At 48.0% G+C, this 6,103-nt stretch overlaps 1 protein-coding gene across 1 annotated transcript in view; it reads left to right on the top strand.

Moving 5' to 3' along the window:
- PTCHD1 (patched domain containing 1) overlaps nucleotides 1-6,103 on the top strand; it is a 41,290-nt gene that overhangs the window by 4,084 nt on the left and 31,103 nt on the right. The window lies entirely within an intron of this gene.

The raw sequence follows: 6,103 nt of genomic DNA, 5'->3' as shown, positions 1-6,103 counted from the left end.
AGCTTAAGCACCCGACCCTGCATTTCAAAACTTCGCTACTTCTGAATGCCTGGATGCAGCCAGTCAGCTGCAGATCTAGCAGTAGATAAGTAGTCTCCACCTTCTCTGCATAGCTCCCGCACTGACGGACGGCGCTTCTGAAGGAATTGTCAGCAGAACAAATAATGAATTCTGCTACAAAAATTAAAGGATGAAGTCATGTCTTCAGAGCAAGGCTGTAAGATGAGGGGAAGAGTCCTAATACAAGAAAAACAAGGGTGTGAAAGCAGCAGAAGTGCAAGCCTGTTGTCATAGCAGCACAATGCTGCAGGGCTAAAACGTATCTTATGCGAAAACAGATGAGAATTAAGATACACAGGTGAGATCTGGGCGCAGCCAGGGAAGAAGGACGGCCAGCAGCATGCTGCAGAGGGGCAGCCTCCAGACATGTGGTCATCGCACCAGGTCGTGCCTCCTGTGGCGCAGTGCTTGAGGGGACAGAGCCTCTCGAGGGGAGGTCACGCTCCAGAGCAGGGCCCAGAGGTCAGGGACTGCCACACAGTGTGGCCACCGAGGCCTGGCCACCAGAGTCCAGGTGGTACTGCAGGAGTGCAGCTGGCTAGCGTGACCACACAGAGGCTTCCTGACTAAGTGACTTGAAAAATGGCCTTGACGTTGGGGTGTACAGGAGAACCCCCTCGCTCCTGCTCAGGGAGAGGACAAGGAGCAGATACACTGATGAATATGATGGAATGTGAACTTGTAGCTCTAGAGGTTTTGCAATGAAGTAAGAGCCGTCTGCTGTGCCTCAGCTGGAGGAGTCCTTAGTGAGGGTGAGCACTGCATCATCTGCCCCCTTCCAAGAGGTGCTGTAAGGACAGAGAGACATGATGCTTGTGGAGAAGGACGCCGGACATGCTGATGTGTGATCAGCAGCAAGAGTGAAGTCTTCCTCTCCATGCCGATCATGAGAAGTGGATTTCAGAGCCCTTGGCCAGGCTCCACATCAGGGACTTGTGCTGCCCACATGTCACATCCTCCAGTAGCAGTCTGAGAAATACAGCTCAAACCAGACTCTGTTCCTCTTGGTGAAACAAATCCAGGTGGGCTTGCCGTGCTGCTGGTCAGAATTAAGATCACATTCATTGGGAAATCTTCTCCACTTCAGAGTGGAAATGTCTTAGCTCACAATTATCTGTAGCTACCAAGAGGATAGTCAGAAATGTGTACATGTACGTGTATCTGCCAACACACGTTTGAGCAGCGGTAGTTGCCCCTCAGTTGATGCCTTGTGCTTTGTACAATTTTAGATGTTATTTACATGAAGACTGTTTGGAGAAGATACAATCCACAGCGTTTTGGGCAGGTGGAAAATTAGTTGTAAAAATACATCGCTTCCATAATTATTATCTTAGCATCTTTATAGGAAATCTGATTGTAGAGCTGCTGGAAAAGAAGTCCAGCTACGATTTCTAATGTGTTCTTCAAGCTGTTAGGATCCGCCAGCCTGTTCCCTTGGCAGTGCATGCAGCCCCCATCCTTGGCTGGGAGGTTGCTGCCTCCAGCAACCTCTGAAGCCCTGAATTAACTGCTGAAGGCCATGAGTTTACTGACAGGTATCTCTGGACCCAGGTGCCCGGGCTGGGCCCGAGGCCTGGGCCATCTTGGAAGCTCCTTGCCTTCCCTGTCCACATCTCCTTCTGGTTAAAATACATTCCTAGTAGTTTAATTCTGCCCGTGTCTACAGAGCCCACAGTGTTTTCTTTTGTGAATTAAGCTGAGAGCTCTGTCAGTCTTTTCTCTCGTGTAAACCTTTTGCTTTTTCACTGAGGCAGTCTCTCAAAGTGAATAAAAAAGCACTCTGCAAAGGTAGGACATGACAAAGATTACTGAGATCATAGAGAAAGTGATGAAATTTATGGCAGTCCAAGAAAAGTTTTTTTTCACTCTTCATTTTCCTTGGCACAGGTAACCCATAAAAATTACCAAAAGAGTGAGCCAGCTTTGTGTGAGAGTGAAGCCTGCATTGAAAAACACTGTTTCAAACTAGAGAGCAGTCCGGAGCTCAAATCAGAGCTGGGATTTGAAGCAGTAACACGTAATGAGTTCACTCATCACTTCGTTTCTGAGCCGTCTCAGGCCTTCCTCCACACCGTGTGACCAGATGTTTCTTTTTGCAGTGAAAACTGAGGTTCTTGAAAAAGAATCACACCAGTTCAGGCGCCAGTGGTGCTGTAGGAAACCACAGATTTGGTAATAATGGCAATAAAAAAAATAATGAGTTGGCGGCACTGAAAAAGGTGGAGCTCACATTTAGTTTTAACCATCAGACGAAGGCTGAATGAATCAAATATTAGCAAAGGCGATATAATACGGCATGGCAAAGATCTTACTCCCATGAGTAAAACATGACTCTATGTGCCAGCTCATTTGCAATAGGGGAAGACATACGTATATCTCACTAGTTTTATCTAGTTGGCCATTCATCGACTATCTGTCAAGTAACAAAGCGTGTTCAGGTCCTTATGATGAGTGATGTCACCTATAAAACACTGTACAGCACTGCTCCGCAGGAAAGCCAGACACGTTCTCACAGACTGTATGACAAGCACAGGCTATGTGCACCCTTCATACTGCAGCTGGTGGCAGACCCAGCTCCCAGGGTCAGGTTGTCCTTCCGCAAGTGAGAAATGGGATGAGAAATAGAGTAGTAAGGCGCTGGCACAGCTGTCCAGAGAAGCTGTGGTGCCCCATCCCTGGGGGTGCTCAAGGCTAGGCTGGATGGGGCCCTGGGCAGCCTGAGCTGGCGGGGGGCAGCCCTGCCCACGGCAGGGGTTGGGTCTTGGTGGCTTTAGAGTCCCTTCCAACCCAAACCATTCTATCATTCTATGAAATGGGAGCTTGATGAAGCTGACACATTTACGGGCCTCACCTGCAGCCTCCATGCAGGCTGCTTGGAGGTCTATGTTGGACCCACTGATGGTCCCTGCCTCCCTGTACTGCACAGATGAGGAGCTGGGCCCTTGTGGGCCGTCATTGGGCTAGCAGATGGCAAAACATGGCCTTAGAGAGTTTCAGGGATCAGAGCATTTTACAGGTGAATCGGCAGTTTCTGAGCCCTCCCTGCTGTGACAGGATCTGTGTGCCTTGTAGGAAGGTTCTTACAGTCTGAGCGAGCCATCAAACCCTGGCAGCAGGGTTTTGCTACTGCATTACAAACAGGACTTCTATGCAAAGTGGTAGAGTTGTACGTCTTCCTCTTCCCTTCGTGTTGCTCCTTGGATCTTCAGCATGGACTGAGGAGAAAAAGCGGCATCCTGGCACCCCGCCAGGCCCACAAGCCTCACCTGCTGCTGCTCGCAGGAGGGGATTTGTCTCCCTGTTGAAACCACCTTTACTGTGTTTGAAGTGAACAGATCAGCAAGCATGGGGCTTAAAGGCCAGGACCAAGGTGTTACCAAGCACAAATGGCTGAAGGAAGACAAAACGCTGTTCCAGAAATCTCCGACATAGTGCGGGACGCACAGAAACACTGCTTTTAGAAAGGAGAGGGAATGGCAAGGGATGGGCTCTGTCAAAACATGGAGAGGGAGGGATGTCAGTTGCTGTTCCGCTGAGAGATTTAGACTGGATATAAGGAGAAAGTTGTTTACAGTAAGGGTAGTGAGGCACAGGCACAGGTTGCCCAGAGAGATGGTGGATGTCCTGTCCCCGGAGACACCGAAGGTGAGGCTGAACAGGGCTCTGAGCTCCCTGACCTAGCTGTAGGTGTCCCTGTTCATTGCAGGGGAGTTGGACTAGGTGACCTTTAAAGGTCCCTTCCAACTCAAACCATTCTGTGATTATATGAGTCTATGTTTGTATGACTGAGCACTTTCAGCCAAAAGCAGCGCATGCTGCCGTGGCCAGCAAGCTCCGGCAGTGCTGCACAGCCCTCGTGCTGCAGCACTCCAGCAGCATTCCCAGGAGGAGAGCTGCCTCCCAGGTCACTTGCACTGCTTGCTAACCAAACGGGCTGTGAACGATGAGCAAGCAGTTCGTGTCTCCCTTCAAGGAAAGCTATTCAGGCAGCCTTTGATATTCTTTTAGCTCTCCATCTCTACTAATAGGATCAGCGAGGATAAGAAACAGTTGGGTAAATGAGAATCTGGTGGATTTATTTAGGATATAGTTCCCTGCTGTTCGGAACTGAGCATGATGACATTGTCCCCATCAGGGCAATCCATACCTCCTACTGGTGGCAGACTCAGGCTCCTGGCTGCCCTGTTGCTGTGTCAGGATGGGAGCAGTGTGGGGCCCTGAACCCAAAATCATCGTTCCCAAGGAGCAACAAGTATTAAGCCTTCTGCTGAAGGTGTTACAGCAGCTGTGACAGCTGAGGTTATTTTATAACCCAAGTATTAAAAGAAAGTGGTTCAGATGTATACGGCAGCAAATGCAGCAGGGAGGAAGGGTAGGTAAAACTTGTGTGACAGTTTCCCTTCCTATGTTTTGTGTCACTTGATGGATCCTTTCTGAAGCAGTTGTACTGTTAATCCAATATGAGCAGTAAATTCCTTTTGTTGCTCCTAGTTGTCCTCAGCTGCACTTCTCTATATGACATCTGGCTTTACAACTGTTGTCAATGAAATACATACAGCAACTGCCATTGGAAACAAAATCAGATGTCTGTCTTTGATCAGTAAGCCAGGGCATTTTCCCCAACCATACCTTTGAATTCAGTGCTCTAAGACAGCTCTTGAAGAACTTTGCAAAAGCAAGCTGGAAAGATGGGAAGAATTCCCACTGCAGGCTCATTTCTCTGACACTTTCTTGCAAATCTCTTAATCTATTATGGTTTTAGAAAGAAAGGTTGTGCAAGAGCCCCTTATCTGTCACACAGGAAGTTACTTGTTTTCCCACCAAGATGGAGAATTTCTTTCTCACCGTGGTAAGGTCCCATGTTCTCCCGATGCCATGAAAAGGTCCATTAGTTCAGTTCGTTTCTCAAATCTGTCTTTCTAAAGTCAGTACTGAACTGTTCTTCTGTAGGAAGTAAAAACTGCTCAAGTGTGGAAAAAACACATGTCCAAGCTGCTGGAGAAATGCTGAGATTATAAGAACTTTGTATTTTTGCATATATGACATCATATCAACCCAAGGAATGGAGGCAGCTTGATTAAATTTATACTCCATCACAGACAATGCAATGTAACCGTAGAATAATCAGATTGATAGTATCATCCAAATGGCATTGGTTTTATTTTTCTGCAAATAGGACTGAAATAGCCCAGAGACGTTGCTATGACCATTTAAGTTCTGCAGGATTTTAGCCCTGAGTATTAGATGTGTCATCCATTGTCACTAGACAAGTGTATGAGCTGCTGTGCCGTGCACTATCTTCTGCTTTATAATCAGCATTTCTCTTCAGAAGGAACTAGTTCCATTAGATGTCACTTAATCCCAGCCTCTACTGAGCACAGCAACCTACTGTCCTCTTTGGGAAACCGTATGCAGATACAAAACAAGGAATTGTGTCCCCGTAGCCCATCCTTTTTGTCTTGCTCAAAATCTGAAGGCAGAAAGAGGCCATTCCCCCTCTAGAGACAAGCTGAATGAGGGCTGCCAGCCTCAGGCGGTGCCGGCACTGGGTAGCAGAAGCAGTGATGTGTGGGGGTCCCAGCATTGAGGTTCAGGTTGTCCCCGTGCCCACTGCAGGAGAGCAGAGGACATTCAGCCACTGGGGCTCACACCTGGGGGGGGAGAGGTGGTCCTGGCCTTGGCAGCACCCTTATGGGAGGTCTTGGTGTCCTTCGCACAGCGAGCGCAGCACACCAGGAGTTGCACGGTGACAGCAATGATTCAGGACTCTACATTTCATAAGGAAAATACCCCCAAACCAGCTTGCACTTTGCTAAGACTCCTCACATTAGCAAGCTCAGTGCTCTACTTCTGAAAAATACCGCAACCCCACTTGTTAGCGCTCTTCCCTTAATGTCTTTTAGATGTCTTGTTTCTTCTGCATTGATTAAAATGGATTCAGTAGGGGTTGTATGATTTTTCCGTACTTTATCAGAAGAGAGCATAATCTTCCTGCCCTTTTGATGCTCCAAAAAAACTGAACGTGCTTTGGATCAGAGCTCAC

The sequence above is a fragment of the Gallus gallus genome, chromosome 1 (genome assembly GCF_016699485.2).
Source record: "Gallus gallus isolate bGalGal1 chromosome 1, bGalGal1.mat.broiler.GRCg7b, whole genome shotgun sequence".
In the NCBI taxonomy this organism is placed as follows: Eukaryota; Metazoa; Chordata; class Aves; order Galliformes; family Phasianidae; genus Gallus; species Gallus gallus.
This window is presented reverse-complemented; position numbering and strand designations above follow the sequence as displayed.